At 38.5% G+C, this 24058-nt stretch overlaps 1 long non-coding RNA gene across 1 annotated transcript in view; it reads left to right on the top strand.

Annotated features, from left to right (window-relative positions):
- LOC112322130 (uncharacterized) overlaps positions 1-12208 on the top strand; it is a 31047-nt gene extending 18839 nt beyond the window's left edge. Inside the window, exons 2-3 of the long non-coding RNA XR_002976612.3 lie at positions 1791-1949; positions 7404-12208. This is a non-coding gene — a long non-coding RNA (uncharacterized lncRNA). The remainder of the gene's footprint in view (positions 1-1790; positions 1950-7403) is intronic.
- The last annotated feature ends 11850 nt before the right edge of the window (positions 12209-24058 follow it).

Below are 24058 nucleotides of genomic sequence, written 5' to 3'. Positions count from 1 at the left end.
GTATCTCAGGTCGGGATTTTAGGGCAATATTCAACAGAATATTCATTCGATTTCGGGGTGTGTTGTTTTGTATGCCAAAGTAATAAAATGAGCATTTAATGGCATTCGGGGTCATTCTCTGGTTAGTTTTACCTTTCCCTTGGATTAGTCTGGCTCTGAGTGGTGTTTGTTGTTGTTATCTATCTCCCCAAGGTGACTTAAACATCTGCTCTTAGGTGTCTTTGGTCAGGGAGGACAGAGTCTTGTGATTTATCAGCTGGTTATTAATTGTTCAGTCCTTCTGGCAGGTTGGCCAACAATCTGTCTCAGTTTCCTCACTCCACTTGCCAGGGAATTTTCCTGGTTTCTTACTAACCTGTCCCACTGGGCCCTTTTCTCTTCTCTGGCCACATTTAGTATTTAGTCCTCGGTTGGTCTCTTAGATACTATACACGTGCCGACGACTCCCAAATCTATATCTTCAGAATGTAGCCTCTCTCCTGAACCCCATAAAGCCGACTTTCCACTGGATATCTCAATTTAAATGTTCAGTTGGGATCTCAACCTCAGTGTGCTCAAAACCAAACTACCGATCCTCCTCCCTGCGTTGTCTCTCCCTCAGATAGTGGGAACACCATTCTTACAGTGACCTGGGCCAAAAGTCTAGAGTTCATCTTTTACTAGTTCTTTTCTCTTATATCCCATCTCCAGTCCATCAGCTAATCTTGTTGGTTCTACTTCAAAATTTCATCACCTTTCACTGGGTGTGTAGCCTACATACTGTTCCCTCTCCTTTCATCCCAGCCTCCTAAATTCTTCTCATATATAACAGCTAAAGTGACCCTTTAGAAATATTTGTCAGACCATATTATTCTGCTGAGAGTCCTGCAATGACTCCCGTCTTATTGAGACTAAGAGCCTTAGTCTTGCCTGTGAACTGGAGGATCATTCATGATCTGCTCTACCATCTAAATCTTTATCCCCAGCTAGCTCTCTAACTTCACCCCTTACCATTTTCCCCTGGTTTACTCCATTCTAGCTCTGCTGGCTTCCTTGCTGTTCCTCCAACACCAGTCATGTCCCCACTTATAAGGCCTTTGCTTTCTTCCTTCCTCCTGAATTTTGTCCTACCAGATATATACAATACCTGGTTTAATCCCTCACTTCCTTTGGGTATACGCTTTATCATCTTGTATAAAACAGTGCCCTCTTCATCATTCTATCCTCTTTCCCACCTTATTTTTCTTCAAAGTACTTGTCACCATCTGCCACAATTGGTTATGATCTGCTTCCCTTCACTAAGTGCAAGGTCCACTACAAGAAAAGGTATTCTTTCCAGTTCGCTTGCTGTTATATCCCTAATGTCTAGAATAATGCCTGGCACTAGAAAATGCTCAATAGTTCTTTGAAAACTTATCAAATGATTAAATAAATGGTTTTAACATTTCCGGTATTATAATTCATGCAGCTTTTTCAAACAGTGAATGAGGAGATAAGTTGGGAAAGGGAAAAAGAAAATTTTAAAGGAAGGCATCAACCATTGATTCAACTCCCAACTATTGATTGAACATCAACTATTGATTAAACACAGGCACTGTGTTAGAGGTCTCTTCTTGGTTATTGCTTTTAATCCTAAAATTTGGAAGATAAATGACAACATTTGCTTAGCTCTAGTAGGTTCTCTAAAACCTATGTCCTGTTATCTATTATCTTTTCACTCAAACTGCCGTGCTATTTGCCTGTAATAGACATAGCCTTTAGAAAATAAGTCTGCTAACCTTGATTTTGTATGTTTTCCCCACTCTCTGTAGGAAAACAATGAATGGCAGTTAAAGGTGACCGGCCATATTTATCCTGGTGAATTCAAAATGAAATATGAGCCATTATAAAGGAAACAAAAGATTATGGGTTCCTAGTGAAAGGAGGAAATAACCTCAATACATGGAATCAAAGAAGACCTTAGAAAGAAGGTAACATTTGATCTGGGCCTCAGAGAATTGACAAGCTTCGTAAGCTCAGAAGTCTAATATAAGGCAAACAACAGCACAAGGCAGGGCAGGGAGCTAGTTCTTAAAGGGCATGGTGAGCAAAAGGCTTTGAGTAAAACTGATAGGCAGCCTCTCAAACGGCCCCCAGTGAGCCCCACCTGCTGGTATTCACATAGTTGGGTAACCCCTTCTAATTGAATATGAATGGGACCAGTGACTTACTTCTAGCCAATAGAATATGGCAAAGGTGACAGGGATGTCACTTCCATAATTAGGTTACATAAGATCGAGACTTCTGTTTTGCTAGCAGATTTTCCATATTGCCTTCTTGGCTTGCGTACTTTGATGAAAACATTTTTATGTTGGAGAAGCCATATGGCAAGAAACCGGAGGACTCTTTCTAGCCAAGAGACAGGGAACTGAGGCCCTCAGACCAACAGCCATCCCTAGTCAAGCCAGGGTTCCTGACCCACAGAAACTGAGATAAAATTATGCGTTGTTTTAAGCTACTAAGTTTTGTGGTAATGTGTTACACATAAATAAATAACTAATTCAGTGAGGGACAAATGAAACGTTTGCAATTTCCTCCAAATATTTTTGGTAGCAAATATTATAATTTATAATTCAAGCATTCATTTAATAAATATTCATTAGGACTCTATGTAATTATTGTTGTTATAGTTACTATAAAGCCTGGAAAAGTCAATCAGAGAAGGACTTTACTCTCAAGAAGCCTTGTGCATGTAGGTAACGTGTGTTTACCAACAACTATTAAACAAGGTAGAAAGTACTAAGCCACTGGAAGTAGTGAGAGATGATCCATCACTCAGAGTGGAAGGAACGCTGCACTGGATGTTAAATAGCGGGTTGGGCGCACAGAGATAGGCCATGGACTCTACACAGACAAATACATGGTGGTGACAATTACGGGGTGTGGACAACACACAACAAACAAGTCCTCCTGGCTGTAAAATAGGACACTTTCAGGGTACAGGGACAGAATTGCAAAGTGCCTTTAACACCGGGCGAAAGGCTAATAGTACACTTTTTTCAGCATTTGTTCAAACTCCACTGCCAAAACCAAAACTGTTCCAATTTCATTTATGAAACCTTCCTCATTCCACAGCTACTACCTTCAAATATGGGGCCAAAGGCAAAAACTTGTGCTTTTATTATGTCCCAGTTCATTCAATATTACTTTCCACTGTGACTCTCCGAAATGAATGGCTCAATGCATTTTATGATACAGTTTGAGGCAGCTCTGAGTATCATTGAAATTGAGACATTAATACCATCTGTACGCTATGTATGGATTATTTTGGTCAATGTCTTCATTTGTTTCCAGTATAGAAAAAAAAGTCCTCCAACTATATTTTTCCCCCAAAATGTCACTTAGTTTAAATATTTTAATTTACTCTTTAGAATATGGCAAAGGTTTAGGGTTAGAGGTAGGCCGTGAGGCTGCAAAATATGCATTCATGCCCGCTTTGTACATAGCGCTCGCTTGTAATTTCACCGAAGGCAGGCGAAATGGCACTTGAACAGACCACTCTCACTTGTGTACAATACCAGCATAGAATCACTTTGACTGTCCATCCCAGAGCATCTTGAAATTCATCTTCACGGGGGGCTTCCTCTTCATAATCTCTGCTAGTCACACAATTCTTTGTAGAGGTTCTCGAGTGTTTCGAAATCTTTCTTCTCACCCAGCAGCACATGGCTCATTTTATAGCCTTCCAGATGTTATTTTAGAGGATAATATAAGCTTACCACTTTGCTCACCTTTAACAGTAAAGGTTAATCGGAATCCTCTGTAATTGTATGTTGATATCTATTCAAATGCCTCAAACAACACATAGCCAAGTATTCCCCAGGCTTTCAAAATATTAACAAATAGAGAGTTTGACCTTGTGTCTCTCAATTTTGCACTGTATCTATCCAACCACACAGCATGGGCAATGCCGTGCTGTCCTGGGAGAGCAAGCTGACAAACAATCACATCGCCATCCTCACACTTTCCCAGCTAAAAACGGTTACGATTCAGCGTCACGATTTGATTTTTTTATTGATGATGTTTCAGCAGCCTGGAGAATTAATGGGGTTCAGCAGAGGCCACACTCTTAACCAGAATTTGTAATTGGTGCCTGGGAGGCTGCAGCCATTTCCTTCTAGGGAGGCAGTCTAATTGGTGAGGGTTGCCTGTTTGTGCAAAGTGCAGGGGGCAAGGGGTGTTGAGGTATCCCGAGGGTTTGAAAATTTCCTTGGCTCTTTCCCATTCAGAATAGCTCCATAGATGCAAGAGAGGCAGAGTGCTTCTCGAAAAGAAAGGCTCTTCAAACACAGCATTTGTAACTTACATTTATGATTCTCCAGTTAACGTGCAAAAGAATTTAGTGGTGTCCTCTAAATCCTGAATATATAAAACAAATTTCTTCACTTAAAATTATTTTAAATCTATTCACTTAAAAATATTTTAAATTTTCAAATAATTCCCTTGAGAGTATGTTTAAATAGTAAGTTCTGTGATTCACTTAAAATTACTCCATAATACAATTGACAGTGGAATTCTTTTTAATAATATGTTCCTTTAAAGACTATTATTTAACTTTAACAGTTATAATTTATATCTCTGTATTTAAATTTTGAATATAGTTAATGAAAAGATACTGCATCTGAATGGTTCAGAGACCAGCTTTATATCATTTAATGGATTTGGTGGAGACTAGGTTTAGGAAAGGAGACGAGAGGCTGTTGAATTTGAGATGGACTGTAACTCAAAGAGCTATATGGATTTTTAAAAAATCATTAATGTTCTTTAATTTTTTCAATTTATCAAGCAGATTATTTCATGAAAATCTTACTTTTATAATCTCTTCCTTCTTTAAACACATTTCTATTTCTTTGTTTTTAAGCACACTGCTTAAAGTAAAGAGATTTACTTTTAGACTCTCTGTGATCTTGATTACTGCAATTTTCAACAAATATTTGCTTTTCATTTCTGCCATGGTAGCATAGACCACAATTCTCTTAAATGCTTTCTTATAATTTCCCTGTTTATTAAATTGAAAATTCTCTCACTCAATATTCCACGTAAATCCCTTCTTTTTTCACTTGTTAATCTTCACCCAAATATATGTTTACTGCTTTGAGAGATAGAGGGAGGGAGGAGAGGGAGAAAGAGAGAGAGAGAGAGAAACTTTGATGTGAGAGAGAAATGTCAATTGGTTGCCACCCATATGCGTCCCAAACTGAGAATTAACCCGTATGTGCCATGACCGGGAATCGAACTGCAGCCTTTAGGTGCACAGGACGAAGCTCCAACCAACTGAATCAGCCAGCCAGGGCCCACACAAATCCCTTCTGATGGTTTATGGTTTATCTACTCTTCAACATCAGTGTTCATCTATAATCTACCCTTCTTAAGTTTTTATACATTATTCCACCCAACTCATTACATAATAAGTTAGTATATTTATATTCATTATAAGCACATTAATTTTCTAAGACGAGTCTAATTCAGCAAATCTACATTTACTACTAAATTTAGAATAAAGTTGAGTGGACTGGTCATCAGTAGTCAACATTTCTGTACAAGATTATAAATTCCAGGAAACAATGGCCATATGGTGTTAACTTTTGTATTCTGGGTGCTTAGCAAAGCAAAGCAAAATTCTTTTAGCGAAGCAAAATTCTGGGAAATTCTGTCCCAGAATTTCTGGCACATAGACAGCATTCAATAAGTGTTTGTAGAATTAAGGAATCCTGGGAGGTAAGTACTATTATTTTTCTCATTTGATTAATGACATGACATCATTATTAAGTGGTAAACCTGAGACCCAAACTCAAGTGGAAAACTGTGGAGTTCACATTTCTAATTACTGTGCAATAATGCCTTTCTTAGCAATAAGGTTAGGCATCACCAAATTCCACTCTTAGAATTAGGCTCTGTTAAATTAGGCCCTGAGAGATTAACTTATCCTAGAAGAAAAAAAATTTACATGATTACATGAAGATATTTAAAAATAATATAATGTTCTTACACAATCTCATTGAACCATGGAAAACATAGCCAGAATGTTAGTTAGATGTTGGAAAATTATTAACATACAACTTTTGCCGTAACATTTACTTTTACTCAAATGTCAAGACCTTGTAATTGCATGCTTGCAAAAACATGAATGAATGGAAGCATCCACTCCTAAGGTTATGGAAAGACTGAGATCAATATTATGCTATGACTGCATGTTGTGCTCTTACTGCTTATTTTGCACATCAGAAGAAACATATGAGGCGAGTGCCAAGACAACACAACGGAGATCAGCCTACTCAGCAAATGGCTGGATTCACCTCTGAGATGTTAGTAAGTGGGTCCTAAAATTCCTCTCTAGAAAACCTGTGTGGCTAATTTTTATTTTTAAAAGTTCAAGCCTATCTTTCACATTCTAGGTTAGGTGGCAAATTGTAACAATTCATAGGTACTGGTACTCAAGAGTCAAGTAGAAATTAGTTGCTTTTGAACATCCATGGCTACCAAACCCCTGACATTACTGTGCACAAATGATATATTGGTCAGGAAAGCGCCAGAAGACGTGACATACAAAGTTTGTAGAGATTTAGGAATCAGTGCAGTGAAGACGCACACAACCAGTTACTGTCCCAGTAGGTTCTAAATGGTTTCATGTCAACTTAGTGTGAGAATTGGGTGTCTTCTGAACGGTGAAATTCTAGGGCTCTGACACAGAGCCTCTGGGGCACAAGTGCCCCTGTTGAAGTCCAACCACAGGGCGGGGAGGGTTGTGGGAGTGCATTACTCAGCCCTGGCAATAGTCTTCGTAATTATTAATAACTGTGCAGTTAATGAAGCTTAGTTGAACCAGCTGCCCCCCAAAACATGGATAAAAATTAAACCTTATTTTCTTAAGAGGCAATGAGATGATTTTTAAAGCACATTTTAACCCCATGATGCGTATCAAGTAGAGAAAAACCTCATGGATTTTAACAAACTAATTTGAAAATTAGGTTGCCATACATCTTTTTTTTCTTATGAAAAAATGTCATTTTAAACAAAAAAGTGGAAAGTGTCAAAGTAAATGTTTACCTATTTAAAAAAGCAAACCACATCCAAAGGGCAAAGAATAATTTACATCCAAGTAATATAACTGTATAAAAAGTAGAAGCTAGCATTGATTTAACTTAGTTACTATATTTACTTTATGCAAATTAGTGGAAATTTGCTGTCATTGTTTATTCAGTCTATATACATTAAAATATCTCTGACTTAATATTACTATCATTATTATACCATCAGTCTGTACTTGTAAAATATGTTACTGCTTTTCCAAAATCAAGATTTAGGAATACTTTTAGTTCTTAGTTACTTCAAAATCCATCTCTCAGGTAACACAAATAGTTAAAAAAAAAAATTTCTTTAACTAGGTATGAAGCATTTTCTGAAATTGGAGAAGTGAGACCTGTTTTTGATGACCAGCATTGAAGGTCACTAGAGAAGATCCTGAGGCTGCTCTTCTCCAGAATCAAGGGGACTCTACATGCTACTGAAAGCGCGCTGTGAAATAGTACTGCTGTGAGCTTGTGGAGCTGAGTGTAAACTGGATGGATTGATGCACAAATGCAGAACTAAGTAACTTTTTGAGATTGAGAGCCAGGAATCCCAGCTCTGGAAATGACACTTTCCATACTATTTCTTCTACATAAAGTCTAAAGATGCAGCGGCCACCTCTACACCTAGTGCCTAACATAGTGTCTTATCCAAAATAACCTGTCCAGTTATATTTATTGAATTGCTACACAAGGATTAGGTCTTAGGCTTTTCCAACAGCAGCCCCTGGCCTTTGTTCAATCTTTTAATAAATTTACAAATATTTATCGAGCATATAATTTGATGAAGGAGGTGATAGTTCTTGTGTCCAGATAAACAAAATAGATAAGTCACTGTACTAAAAAGGGAAAATATAACAACTTCTTCACTTTGAACAATCTACCTATCCTACTCCATCTCTCTGTATCCTGCTACTGAAACCACATGTTTTCACAGTGCTTTCCAGGCTGCCGAGTACATGTGTCAGCTCTGCTAGTCATCACAACCCCGTGGAGGATGTTTGCATTTATAGGTTTAGGAATAAAGACAGAAAGCTGCCTACATTTTGAAGCATTGAGCAATGGAGCCAAGACTTGAACTCAGGTTGATGTTACCAGGAATACCCTAAGGTCATCTCTGGGAGCGGCTTTCCAACAGCCGCCCCCCAGCCCCCAATTTTAAACGTTAATGTTGTTCAGAAGCCTCATAGAGCTCTGTGAGTCAAAATTTACCTAAGCTGTTCTTAGAACTATAAATATTGCCTGCCATTTCTTGAAGATAAATGGCTTTTTATTTTAATTTTATGACTGTTTAATATTATATTAGTTTCAGTTGTACACCCTGCCCTTTTCTATAGAGTAGAGGCTAAGCTACTGGTTCTAGAGTCAGACCATCTGATCTCATAGTATTGGCTCTAGGTGTGTGACTTTGGGCATTACTTCTCTGAGCCCATCTCCTTACCTGTAAAAGGGGGTTAATAACGGAGTCTATCTGATAAAGTTATTGTGAGGATTAACTGAAAGGTACATACAGACCATGTAGCGTAGTGCCTAGTGCATATTAAACACTCACTAGGTGTTATTTCTCTTCGTATTTCCTGTTCCCTTTTATTCAGGCTAAATTATGCCACTAAATATATATGATCCAGGAATTGAATCTGACCAAAGAGAAATGAGGCTAACATATACTAAAGTCAATTAATACACAAATACATTTAAAAATTCAGTAATTTTTCCTCAGGTATATTCTTCTGTCTTTCATGTGGCTGATGACTGAGTAAAACTTCTCCAAAGTCCATCAGTAGGCATAGCCCTAGGAAAACTGAACTGGGTAAAACATGTCTTTCCTAGTTTTAGCCTCCAAGTCCCGTGTAGTACCAGTACATTCTCGGAATCTTTCCCCTCTCCATTAGATAGCCGAATTTTTAAGAAGGAGTCTAAAATTTATTTGCATTAAGATAAAAATTCATTCATGCAATAACAAACATGTATGAAATGAATGTTTTTAACTGATTACAGCTTGAAATACTGTGTTTAAAAACATATACTTCAGAATTAAAATAACTTTTCTAAATCATCTCTTCTGATATGATCACATTAAAAGATGAGGAAATTGAGACCCTAAGAACTTTTTATTTTAACAAGATTCAAAGAAATAAAACTTTATTGGTAACTCTTGGCATAAGTCAACAGATTTGTGTAGTATACCAAGGAGGTAACTTCACTAAAATCAATCATCCGACCAGGGGTATCCAACATTTTGGCATCTCTGGACCACACTGGAAGACGAAGAGTTGTCTTGGGCCACACAATAAATACGCAGACACTAACAAAAACCAATGAGCAAAAAAAAGGTCTTAAGTAAATTTATGATTTTGTGTTGGGCCGCATTCACAGCCATCCTGCCGCGGCCCACAACCGCGGGTTAGACACCAGACATCTGTCCCTCGACTCGTAGTTAAAGCAGTTATATCCATAGGTCCAAGGAAAGATAGTTATTTGTGTTGGGAGGGGGGTGCCAACAATTGCTTCCACATGCTTATGGGAGTGTCCCGGGCTTACTTTCTCATTGCTAATATTGTATGCTCCCCATCTCTTTATTTGACTTTCAAACAATTATAAGTAGATTCTTCTATCTTAGTACCCAATTCGAACTGTCTTTAGCCAGTTGGAAGGGGAATAGGAAAACAGATGAAGAACCAGGTGTCAATCTTAGGTGTGAACAGAATGATTGTTAATTTGGAGGATCACCTAACTTCCAGGCTGTATTTCTGGAACACAAAAGAACGGTTAATCAGGGGCAGTGGGGCAGACATCTCTCTCACAGACACGGGAAGAGTAAAGTCTTAACAAAACTACTAACTCTGTAAACCATGTTATGGCCAAAAACAGCACAGGACATTTTCCTTTTTACTGTATGAACATCTCCTTCTCACTGTATCAACCTTTCTTTCACTACCAAGCATGAGCAGTGTAACACAGGCGAATGTCCCAACCAGCTCTGAAAATGAAAATGAAGACAGTCTGCCACAGGAAAAAAGCTATAAACATGAAAAGGTCTTCAATTCACTGAGAAACCCCATCACCTGCCATTTATCACAATGCCGTGTGTATGACCCTCTTCAAACGTACCGTTTTGCTCTGTTCTTGTCTAAATACAGTGAAGTACTAGTCAACAGCTGTCTTCTGAGCACAAAGTGACAACTCCTGCATCTCTGACAATTGACCGCGCCTACTTTGTCCACTTTTCAATCTTTCAACCGCCATGAAAACAATTGTAACAGAATGTTAAATGGATTTTCCCATGGTCTTAGAACTTCAGCAGAGGCCCTACTGCTGAGTGTAATGAGGTCAAAACCAGCTGAGGAGAGATCATTGATTCAGGGCTGAGGCACTGTAAGCCCAGTGTGTGAACCCTGGCACACTCAAAGGTGGAGCCTGGCTCAGCACCTCTACTTTAAGAATGTGCATTGTGGGGATTTCCTTAGAGAGGCTCATCAGTGGGCTGTGCATCCCCCCGCACGACACGCACACAGAGGCGTAGAGGTATGAAGTGCTTCTACTTCCCACCAACCAAGCCAAATGAGGGGGTCTTCAGAGACCCACTGGAGAACTGCACCTGTGCCTCCTAGAAGTTAGGCAACATAGGCTGTCGTATATGGCTCCTGCCTGGAAAAAGTTTAAACATAAAATCTTGACCCTGCGAGCAGAATGAGGAAAAAGAACTATGGGGAAAGCAATTGCACTCCCACCACTGATGGGACAAAAGTGTACGTATCCTGAGGACCAAATATGAATTCCATAGCCAAGCCCACCTGGAAGTTGCAGTGACACCCACAGGGAGAAACTGAGGAGCATGGAGCCCTCGAGCCAGCAGCTGAGGGGGAAACTGTATGTGCGTGGTTGTAGGAGGCATCACCTGTGTCAGGGACTTACAGAGGGACAAGTGTAGGTGGGGCACTCCTAGTAACTCACAAAATCTCACCTTGAGCCAGTACTGTATTTCTGCCATGGTGGCAATAGTCGAGAGCCAAGAGAGCTAGGGAAGACCTTTTCAGTCTCTCTATTTCTAATTTTTAAAAAAGATTTTGTTTATTTATTTATTTATTTAATTTAGAGAGAGGGGAGGGAAGGGAGAAACAAAGGGAGACAAACATCAATGTAAGAGAGAAACATTGATTGGTTGCCTCCCGTACATGACCAAACCCATAACCTAGGCATATGCCCTGACCGGGAATTGAACTGGTGACATTTTGCTTTGTGGGACGATGCCCAGCCACCTGAGCCACACCAGTCAGCAACAGTCTTTGTGTTTCTTTCATCCATCTCCAATCACAGAAATCTGGGGTCAGCCTACTAAATGAAGAAGGAACACAGGAACTGGGGAAAAGAGGAAAAGAGACCATCCAAACCCCCATTTCCAATTCAGAGTTTTAGCCAGAACTGGGATGGGAGGAATGAGATGAGAGATTAAAGTGTATGGATTGAACTGGATTGGACTATTTAATTACCTGGAAATGATACTTATGTGACATGAAAAGCCCATGGCATTGGCCTCTATTTCACCCAAGGGAAGGGAGAATGGTTCAGAAGAATGGGTTTAAAGGGACATGAATGGGAAAGGATGAGGTCACCTTCTGTTTCCTTCCTATCAAGTCCAATTCATTTAATAAAGTGTTACATTGTGTTTATACACACATGCTATAACTAGTACTGAGAGGCTAAAAATTACATTTCTATGAATAAGAATAGCAATGATGCCGTATGTTTACGTTGACAGCTTATATGTGTCAGATTCTGTGCTTAGTATTTTATAAGCATTATCTAATTTGAGCTTAACAACCACATTAAGAAATTCACTAAACCTATTGAAGGGTTAAGGAAACTAGGGCCTAGGTTAAAAAATCTGCCCAAGGTCACACAGCTAGCAAATGGTGAAGCAGGATCTGAATCCAGACAGTGTGTCTCCAAAGCCTAAATTCTTAGTCAGTAGCTTCTCTTACAAACCACTGAACTAAATATCATATAAAATAACACAACAGTTAACTCTTTAAATATCTATGCCCATACCTATTTTATCTTTTTTTAAATATTCAAAATTCTCACGTATTCCACATTTTTACCTAGGGGGCATGAGTGAAGTTCAAGGGCAGCATGGTCCAACAGAACTTTCTGCAACAGTGGAAACGACCTGTATTGTGCCGTCCAATATAATAGTCACTAGCGACGTGTGACTGTTGAGCACTTAAATGTGACTAGTGGAATTGAGAAACTGAATTTTTAAAATCTTGTCTTAATTAATTTGACTTCAAACTTAAAGGGCTAACTGTGGCAAATGTCTACGGTATTGGAAGAGCCAAAGATAACAGTGCAGGCCTATCTTGGCCTGTCTGTCAATTGGCAGAGCTGGGTACAACTTATATCATAGACTACTAATCATGACTCTGGGTTCCTTAAAGGAAAAAGCACTATATCAAGGAGGAGCTACGTGACTCATTTTAGCCAAAAAATCTCCCTACAAAATCTACCTAAAATCTGGGATGATGTCAAAGTTTCAAAGACTCTTTTGGATTAAGGATTTCCAATAAATGTTGGGATGTTCTCACAGAATCCAAGTTGACGTATGTTTTTACACCATCAAATTAATTTTCATTAAACACTTTTCTCAGCATTAAAAAAAATTCCCCAGTGGTTAGATTCAGAGCAAGCTAAAAATGTACTGAACTGTCTGCATATCAAATCATTTTTCCCAACAGCTAGAAGATTAAATTAGTTCTGGGCAACATTTTAAGAAAAACATTCTGAAAATGCTTCAGAAGACAACAATCAGGATAAAGAAGAGTCTGGAAGATGGTCATGTGAGAGAACATGGGATTGTTAGCCAAGAAAAGAAAAGGCACAGAGGTTGTACGGGGGCTGCCTTCCAGCAACTAAGTGATTATCGTGTAGGAAAGGGAGTCCCGTGACTCTGCATTGCTCCACAGGGCAGGATTAAGGCCAAAAGGAAAAATTTAAGGGACATCAGCTGACCTCAGTGCAACCAAGAGTAGGAAGTTGAGCTGTTCAGCAGGAGAATTTGCTGCTTAAAAAGTGATGCACCCCAACCACTAATTATGTTTGAGCAGATTCTAGAAAATATAAATTTCAAAAATTTAAAATTATTGGTAACGTAGAATCCATACATTCCAATGGTATTAATGAGCAGTTGTCATGGGAGCTTTGGGAATGCACAGGCTTGGGTTCGCCATTCCCTTTCATTTAAAAAATAAAAAGAAAATATTTAGTGAATATATGTATATGTTATCATAAAATTTAATTTATGTCCATATGTATTCTATATTTTCTCATCAAAATTTAAGTGCTATTTTTATGTTCCCTACAAAGGACTACAAACTACTTTATAAGATTATATAATTTACTTGAACAGTTCTAAAGACTATTGATGTATACCTTTGAGACCATATGTCTGTTAAAAGGCATATTTGTTGAAATGTGCAGAAAATTCAATCTATACTAGTAAAGTTGTAAATTATGTTTTTACAGGAATCAGAGTTTGCTCCTCAATCTTGTGAAAATCAACCCAAGATATCACTGATATATTTATAGTTAATTCAACCTCTATAAAGGGCTCATTAAATTCTCTGAGAATTAGGAACATAACTATAAGTATCTCTCTTTATAATTTTACAAATGAGAGCCACACTACTCTAACATTAATTTTAAGATATAATGTACAAATCTTATTTTTCCCAACATCTTATTTTTTCACATTTTTGCCAGGAATTCTCTCTTCTCCTTTTTCTATTTACCCAATTCCCATCTATTGTTCAAGACCCTGTGCAAGACTCTTCTTTACCATGAAGCCTTCCCAAATTGCCTCAGCCCACAGTGGAATCTTGTTCTTTTGAAATTATACTATGACCATGTCTGAGTACTCAGTGCTACTCAGCTCTTATCGTATGATTCCTGTAACATCCTTTATCCTTATGTGTATTTCATGTTTGACTCTACTGGCTTACTCCTGCCTAGCATGGTGCCTTTCCTAAAGAGGCACATGGCGAATAACTGATTGAGAAAAGTTGAAAAGTCCATAGATGGAGGAACGGGCCAAATTAGAAAGCACTGCCATCCCAGTTATCTTTACTGTGGAACAAATTACTCCCCAAATTAGTGGCTTAAAACAATCTTGTATTACTCACAAAGATTCTGTTGGTCAGAGTTTTGGAAAAACCCCAGAGGGGCTGGCTTCTGTCTGCTCCACAACGATGATGAGCTCAACTGGGAAGACTCTAAGGCTGGGAGAAACGCCATGGCGAGGGCTGGAATCTTCGGAAGATGTGTGGAATCACATGCCGGGTGTTTAGGTTGGAATGACTAAAAAATTAGGAGTGTGAAACAAAGTATCTATTTGTGGTTTTCCATGTGCTTGACTTCTTCACAGCATGTCAGCCTCGGGGGATCCTGTGGGACACCTTGGATGAGCGTTCCAGCCAACCAGGTGAAAGCTGTGTTCTGATCTAGTCTCTGAAGTCACAGAATGCCATTTACACCATAGTCTATGGGTTGAAACGGTCACAGGCCCATGCGGATAGAAGGGGAGAAAGCATAGATCCCACCTCTTGATGGGAGTAGTGGCAAGGTCACATTATCAACTGGCAAGTGGAAAGAGAAATATGGTTGTAACCATTTAGAAACTATCACCTATAATCTTTAAATTCTTCTGAAAAAAAAAAAAGCCATTTCTGAGCCAGTTCTAGGCTATGAGAGACTACAGTATTTGTACATGCTCAGTGGGGACCAAATGCCCTGGGACTAGGTGGAGTCTACACCAAGGACAACTTGTTAACAACGGCAATCACAGAGCCCGTTTGTTGACAGATACTATGAATACTTGCTATGTGCCCGACAAGCATCATCACATTTTATCCTCAAAACAACTCTTTGAGAAAGAGATTATTATTATTCCATTTTATAAATGAGAAAATTGGGGCACAAAATAGGTATCTTACTGAAGATCTGATATCAGCCAGGACTGTCTGACTCTGGGGTCCAGATTCTCCACCCCGAAGATATACTGCCTTCTTATAAGAAATTATTCATCTGGAAGGGTTCAGAGCCTTTTCAACCCCACAGCTCTTTGTAAATACTTAAATCTATACGAGTGCCATTTTTATCACTGGGTCCTCCCATAGATGTTACATTGTCCCTGGTTGGGTGCAGCTTGCACAAGCCCTTCTGGAAACTTTGCAGAATTATTTCTCAGTCCGTTTCTCTAACCACAACTTGGTCATAGTTGCTCCTGGCATCTGTTTTCATCAGCTCAGAGCATTATTTCTCCCTTTGTTCTGGCCTATCATAGCAGTGTAAAAGCAGCAAGCAAAAACACATCTGCTGAGTTTTTATCCTCTAAGACTAACTTTTGTTCCTGTGTTTGAGTCCCACTTTAGGGCTCATACCCTGCTTTGAAGTCAGTTTCTCACCGCGTGTGTTTGGAGAGGGTTACTTGAATGTGTGAGTCATGGCTTTCTCTGATTTGGGTGCAGAAGGTTTTTATTGCTGCCAGAATGCTTCCCATCTGGCTAAACACAAGTTAGTGAAACCTGAGATACTACAAGGACTAATTAAAGAAAAACTGCCAAACCTATGAGAAAATAGACTTTCCACATAGATTTCCCTATAGCTATACTGACCAATTTGTAGGAAACTAAGAACAAATATTCTATCTAGTGATTAACGGTCTGGATGAAAATTGCACACACACAAAAAAGAGCCATTTAATAAACTAACAGTGGAAGTGCAGTTGTGAACAAGCTGCTCCACATCACTCTCCTTGCGAGTTCAAATATAGCAATGAAACTAAGCAGGTACTCAAATGAAGGGATTTTCCCCTCTTGAAAAGGAATCACGATTCGTCCCTACTCTCTAAATTCTTTTTTGTTGTCTCAGGAGTCTGTCCCCTGTATTTCACAAGAATAGAAAGCCACCAATTGCCTAAAGGCAGGTGGCCTAACTTTGAAAGATGCTAATACTCACTGTTCAGTTCACATATTCCAGACTGTTTAATTAGAACTGGCCTTTATTGTTTAGCATTAGCAGGGGAACAGAACACTGTCTTTCCTTCAGGCTGAGCACTGGGGTATAGGGGTTCTGAACATCAATTTAAAAGCCAAAAAATAAGAGAAAACATTTCCGGAAACAAAACACCTGCTGAGCGTTACATAATGTAAGTACTAAAACCATATTGGAAAGCTGTGGAGGGAAACACCAAGAGCTTTTAGCAAGTACTGGTTCCTACGTAGACTTTAAACGTTCTGTTCTAAGACAGTGTGTGGATATATCAAAGCAGAAGATGTACATCTGGACCAAAAAGCAAATAGCTGGAGTGGGAAAAGAGGAAAAGACAACACTGCATGCAACAGACACTGAACAACAGCCACGAACCAGGAGGGTGGGTTGAACCTCAACAGGATTTCTTCAGAAACTTAATGAGATTATGTGTAGAATACTCATTTCAAGTGATAGACTATAAGACTAAAAAACCTCAAAATAATAGTCTGCCGACCTTCTTATTTTATGCTTTATTTTGTCTGATAAGAGGACAATAGAGGAAAAGTGGATAATTAATAGTATAAATAGAACTAGCTTCAGGTCCCCTCACTCCTGGACCACCCTTCCTATCACACTTCTTGCCGTCTGTATTTTGTAGAGTAGCTTGGAGTATTGTCATATATGCCATTTCATTCTATCCTCAGACAATGTAAGACGTCAGAAAAGGCGTCAGTCCAGTTCAGAGATGAAACATGTACTTAATGCAATTAAGTATAGAAAGTTTAGAGTCCTATGTTGGTTACGTAGGTAATGACATCAACAAAACCAAATCCTAGGCCTCCAGCTTTCTAATCCTGTATTCATTCTACCAGTTAAGATAAAATATCCCAGGTAAACAGAAATACTTTATGTATAACTTTCATGTAATACCTACGCTGGGGCTTAAATGACTGTGCCCACTGAGTATTACCAAGTGCATATACTTGTTACACTATTCTACACAGTGGCACCTTGGAAAATGTTCTTTTATAACAAATCCTTTCGTAAGGCGGCCTATGATAGAAAACAAACAAAACCAGATGCAATTAGCACACAGCAGCGAACTTGCACGGGTGGTAAGAGAGCACCAAGCAACCAACAGCATTCTCAATTATCATTTTGGCCTTGACTATTTTAAGAAAAATGTAGTGACCAAAGTAAGGAAAGGTTTGCTTCCTATATCCCTTCATCTTCAGTCACCACAATTTTTCCTAACTTTTGTTTTCATCCCTTTCTCGTATAAGAAGAGGCAAGGCTTCATTCATTCCTATGCTCATTCACTTGCCCATCCATTCAGAGCCATTTATTGAGTATCTAACCCATAGCAGCATGATGTTAGGCGTGGGGATTCAGTGGGTAACAAGACCTGCCAAGAAGCTCCCAATCTAGTGTAAGACGTTGACAAGTAAGATGCCCTTTACCATACAACTGTGTTAAGAGCTATGATGACAACAGAATGCCTTGGCTGACTATAATCCCCACTGGGGAGGAAAACTGCTAGGAAAGCTCCTGGTGAAAATGACCTGAGATAGGGCAGGGTGGGGAATGGAGGGAAAGAGTATTTGAAGGAGCAACAGGTGTGAAGAGGCAGAAACAAAGAGATTCCTGTTAAAAGAACTGAAACAAGCTGGTGGGAAAAGGACCAGGGAAAATAGTGGCAAAGGTGGAATTGAACCGGGAGGCTGGAGCTACCTCTCACCAAGTGCTGTCACCAATGTCAAGGGCTTGAACTCTATTCTAAGGACAATTAAAGGGTTTATTTAGGGAAGACATGAATAGATATGAGTTTCAGAAAAACCACTCAGGCCAGTTAGGGGACTAGTTCAGTTGTTACTGTAATTCACATAACAGGTAGCAATGGCCTGAAAAAGTGCCCAAACTGTTTAACTAACAGCACACAGACTGTGGTCTCCATCCCACTCTTTGATTTTATGTGATTTATCTCCTGTTTTGGAGGCTTTCTTTCCTGTTAAAAATATAACTGAGCAAATACAGATATTTTAGGAGCCAGAGCTCCTGGATCCCATCAGTCCTGCTCTCCCGAAGATGCCATGCTGGGGCTGGTCTGGCCGACTCACAATCACTCTCTTTCTGGGGCTCCCCCGTCCTGGTCCTTGCCCCAGCCCGGCCACTTCTTTTCAGCTTCTCCTGCATTCAACTTATTTTCTCCTTTCCTTCAGTCTGGAGCTCTCTACACATATTCTTTCCTTCTGGTTATTTTTGTAGTAGATTGTATATTTAAAATATGACTGATAACTTTAAACCAGGACACCATTAGTTTTTAACTAATAGTTTAAACCATTCCATTAGTTTTTAAGGAACTTTATGTAAATATGCCCAATAGAAAATTTAGCATTACATTTTATTTGACATTGATTCCCATGAAATTTAACATATTCAAAGAGTTACATAGTTGTAAAAAAAACTTAGCTCTTTTGATAGAGAAGACTCAGTTTCCGTAAGTAATTCAGACCTAAGAAGACAAAACATACTATTTTTTAGGCGGTTTTCATTAAAGGTAAAGAAAAGACATTGTTTACAATTTCTTATTAAGAGGAGACCAGTAATCAAAGAAATCCTTGTCTTTTTAAAAGAGAGAAAACTAAATTCCTATTTTGTACTAGTATTCTTTTGATATTAAAATTCTTTTTTTCTTTTTAACTTAAATAAATCCATTTCAATATTAGCTTGACCACACATAAAATTCTTTTTTAAGAGTCCTTTTCTTTATTTTCTGTCTTTTAAATTTATTTTTATTAAAATGTTGGGGGTGACATTGGTTAATAAAATTATACAGGTTTCAGGTGTACAATTCTACAATACCTCATCTCTGTATTGTATTGTGGTCACCACTCCAAGTCACCTTCCACCACCATTTATTCCCCTTTACCCTCTTCTACCTCCCCCACCCCCTTCCCTCTGGTGATCACTATACTGTTGTCTTTGTCTGTGAGCCTTTCTTTTTGTTTCTTTGCTTAATCCCTTCACCCTCTCACGCAGCCTCCAACTCCTTACTATTTTGATCTCTGCTTTTTGAAAAGGAAATTTGACATAGAAGTAAATTCTCTTTATTAATAAGAGTTACTAATAATGTTTTTAATGCAATATATTAAAATTGCTCCTTGAACATGTATTGCGAGTTTACCTTTTCCCTTGGGCTCACACGCTCCCTCTGTGCCCCACACACAGTCTCTCTCTGCACCCATACAGTAACAGCCTTGAGCAACACAGCTAGTCTCAGAGCTCTTGCTGGCAAAGGATGTTGTAGAGGGAGTTAAGTATCTGAAGGAGAACCAAGTGGATGAATTTTAAGATTCTGCGCTCTCCACTGGAGTGTTGTTTCCTAAAACCCCATTCGATCACACATTCCGCAAAAGGGCATCATACTTTGAAGATTATGAAAATAAATTTTGTCTTTTAACCAAGCTCACATTCTGTTGCAAAAAGACATGAAAATAATTTTTTATTTTTTGATAATGAAAATGGCTTTTGGCAGTATGACAATGGGAAAAACTGAAGGGTTTGGGGTAATTAATTCATGTCCTGTGTTGTATTAAAGGTTACAGGGTAAAACCAGATGCCAACATAGTTTGACTCATTGATGAAGAAAAACTGAATAAACTGAACTGAGTTCGAAAAAGTTCCATGTGGACTGAACTTTTACCATCCTGAAAGTGGTGTTATTTATGACATAGCATTGCTCTGACATGGGGAAATAAGTGCACTGAATTTAACCACAGGTACTTAATACACTGCAGTGGGTGAGAGTGAAGCTTCCCTGGGAGCAAAAATTGATATTTCAATCATCCTGTGAAGAGGTCAGTCCTAAAACAAGAGTGCAGGGCTTGGGGGAGATAGCTCAGTCCCTGAGGACAGAGGGAACCTTTCCACTTTCTACATTAGGGACTCCTCCTGATGAATCCTGAAGCCTGGTTACCATAGCAATAGTTTCTGTGACTGGGTAGGGAGTAAGCTGTTCCAGGCTACTAGGAGCAAGGACCTGCCCAATGAGGAACTCCAAGAAGAATCTAGAACATAGGCAATAATTTTAAGATGTTCTATACAAGCTGTACTTCCCTTATTTTATACTTGAACATTGCTTAAAAGGCTCAAATTTTGTAAAATGATGAAATTGTACTTCCTGATTTCTGTTTTACTATGGGAAGTTAAGAGTGCACTGGTCCAATGAGGTAGTCCATCTTTTCCCAAGGCCAAGGTGGCACTGGCAGTAGCAATCACATTTGAAGAAAACTGTCCCCAGAGTGATGCTGTCACAGAGGCAGTGCGGCAGCAAAGAGCAGCTGGAGATGGATTCCAGAGCAATCAGCATCCGAGCCAGGGGTTGTGGTTGTCCCGGTGGTGCCTGGGGGACCTGCTGCAAACTCATGCTCCACTAGCAAGCAGTGCGAACAAGCCTGGTGTCTTTTGGAGAATGTGGAGTGAGCATGCATTGTGGTTCGTGAGTCAGACCTCACCCTGTGTACCGTCATCAGAACGCCAGCCACAGATGGTTTCAACCACCATGCAGTCATAAATTGGTTTTGTTCTTATTTGTTGTTTAATTTCTATCCATGGTGGTTATCATTGGTTAAAGATAGGAAGGTAAAGAACACTAATGCTGAAATACAAATTCACATGGAACATAAGAAAGATAATCCTACACATTTCCTTAAGAATTTTCTTTACGACATATACAGGTTGTATTTGACTGACCAAAATATTTATACAGCACATCAAGATGTCTCTGGTTCTACCAAAACCGGTGTTAAATGAAAACATTTTACCAATAATGTAGAGGATTTTTTTTATTTGTTTGTTTAATGGGATTAAAGATTATCCAAAGGATCTATTTCAGAACAAAGGCTGAAAAATAACATAAATTCTTTCCCTCAATTCATCTTTTAGTAACAAAAACATGATTATGTAAATAAAACACTTTATGTTTTTATCAGCAAAATGTAAGTTCTATCTTATAAAAGAAGCAGTTTTTATGTTACCGCATGTAGGTAAGTTTATATCTGCATTTTAAAGTACAATTAGTCCCCAACTAAACTTGATAGGTATCATTTTATATTTCTGATCCCTCAATATTTTTAGTTACATGATTAATTTTTAAAAATTGAATAGAGCATGTTACCTGTTAAATTAGGAAAAATTAAAATGATCTTTACACAACTATTATTAAGATTATATTTAAACAACAAAATAAGGTAACCATCTGATTTATCATCTAAACTGAAACAGGTTTGAGAGTGGAAGAAGCTACAAATAATCACCAGGATAATATATAAAATCCGGGCCTATCCTGAGGAAACCAGAACTTTTGGTTACACTAAACTTTGGTTACACTACTAAGAATACAATCTGTAATAATACGTTGATTTTTATTTAAAATTATTTACTTATTGTACACACAAAGGATGATGAGATGGTTTTTAAAACCTTAAGGGAGGTTATATATCACCATAGAAGGGGTTCAGAAACTGTGAAAGGACACCTGAGCTACATTGTGCTACACTGATCCAGTCCCTTCACTTTACAAATAAGGGTCCTAAGCCTAAATGGGCTAAAAGACAGGACCAATGTCCTACAGCAAAGTTAGAGGAAACTTTCATGACCCTAAGTTTTTCCTGTTTTCTGAATGATGGATGGTAATTAGAGGCAAATGCAAAACCTTGCTCCGAAGAGTAAACCTAGGAATTAGAAACATAATTTTCAAAAATATTTCATAAAACTCCAATAATTCATGAGAAATAACTAGCCCTTTTAATAAACATCACAAAAATAATTTTATGAATAATTTTAAAGTTTTATACCATATTAAGTCATAGAAACTCTCCTGTCAATATCAGCGGCAGGAAGGAGTACCAAGGACATCAGAGATGAGAGAGAAACGTCTGGGCTGACAACTTGGGCAGTGCTTCATCTGGATGTTCGTGGGGAAGGCAGATTCTGACAAGACAGGCAACCGAGGCTGCAAGCTCAGCCCCACCCAGCCCCTTTCACAGTATGGTCCAGTCATGTAGCTATAACTGAGCAAGAGAAAGTGCATTAAAAGAACTGTCACCTCAGTGCCCAAATGCACAAGATCCAGGCTCTGGACAAGCAGGATCAATCCTCAGCGGTGGACAAAAACGCATCTGATCTGTGGGTAGTTTACAACAACCCTGAGGCAGAGGCAGGTGCAGTGGCCAAATGAGGCTTTAGTTCTCATTTTACCTTCCATTTACAAACAGGCTCAACCCCTAAGAATTCAGTAAGCCTCTGAATCCTTGGGCGATTTCAGGACGAATGCACTGGAGGTCTCACTAAGAAGATATAAAATGTTCTGCTGAAGGGCAGAAGGGGTGTCTTGAGCAATTGATTGGAAAAATAAGACATGATCATATTTGTACCCCAGGTGGGTGATACAGTTTATACCAGTTTCAAAAAAAAAATTCTAAAGCTGGTATTTTCATTATGCTTAAATTAAAATTCTATGAAACCTAGTGAAGATAAAATTATAATAAGTAAATTTGGACATTGTGGATCAAATTTCTGGATAATTAAATGATTCTTACATAATTCTAATATATTACTTGACAAATTGGAAAAATAAAAGAAATGAAGAATATGAGTTACCTCTGACTGGAAGAATAAAGAAGTGAGTAACATAATGAAGAAGAGTGAAATACAATAGTTATAACAAGGGAAGTCGATGATGGCATTTAATGGGGGAAAATCCTTCCATGGCTATTAAGTGGCAGCTTTTTTCATTTACTTTGTCTTTACAGTAGCATCTGAGCTAACTCCTTGAGTTCTGTAGAGAAAAGAACACAAAATTTAAAGACAGCAAACTTGAACCACCATCCTTATTCCACCATCGACCTTGAATATATCACTTAGCATTTTTTGTCCTTGTTTCCCTTTACTAGAGAGGAATAGGAACATCTCACAAGGTTTATTGAAAAGAATAAATAAAATAACCCTGTGAGCATGCTTGACATAGAGAAAGACCATCAGATACGTTCATTTTCTCTAAGACCATTTAAAATCATCTTGAGGAATACTTTTAAAGAATGTATAAAATATAGATAAATAATAAAGACAATATGAAACCTTGAAAAGCCTTATAATGAGTTAACAGCCATTTGAAAGCCCTCAGTAGCATCTGATAACCTTTGCATTTGGCAAAGTGCTGTTCTGAAGATCCTATTATTGACAGTACACAAGTTGAAATTAATGAAATAGGGAAGAATTAAAACTCAATCCATTAGAAAATTTCCATTAGTAGGACAAGGATTACGAATATAATTGTGATTTAGGAAAAGACATTAATAATTTAAAGGTCAAGATGGTCAACCCCTTAAAAACTCATGTAACAGGGAGTTTGTAGTGCAAATTATAGCTTTTATTAGCTATGCAAGGGGAAAAGTTCACCTCTGAGCATACAAACTTCTAAAGGAGAACAGGCAATCTGTTTTCCCACCTGGAAAGATTCTTCCCCTTCTGCTCTTTGGTCTGGTCATCACCATCACCACAATCAAACATTCAATGTACGCTCCAAGGCCCAGGGATAAAAATATGTAAACAGTTGTCCTTGTGCTAAAAACAATAATTTTAAAAGGCCACTCCCAGTAGGAATTCAGGACTGCATATCAAAGAATGAACAAGAAAAGCCACATTTCCCAGGCCAAATCAGGGTCATCACTATCATCATCAGCATCATAGTATTTATTTTATTAGTGGCTATAAAATATAAAACATTTCTTAAAATTTCTCCTAACAAATTCCAGAAATCCCCAGGGATCATTTTGAATGTATTCAATATAAGCCTCACAGATACCACACAGTGTCTATTCTTCTTCTCTAACTCTGTTCCAGGCGCTACAGTAACGGCTGCAGAATGATGCCGGAGTCACTGAGCA

Source organism: Desmodus rotundus, chromosome 3 (genome assembly GCF_022682495.2).
Source record: "Desmodus rotundus isolate HL8 chromosome 3, HLdesRot8A.1, whole genome shotgun sequence".
NCBI classification, from domain to species: domain Eukaryota; kingdom Metazoa; phylum Chordata; class Mammalia; order Chiroptera; family Phyllostomidae; genus Desmodus; species Desmodus rotundus.
This window is presented reverse-complemented; position numbering and strand designations above follow the sequence as displayed.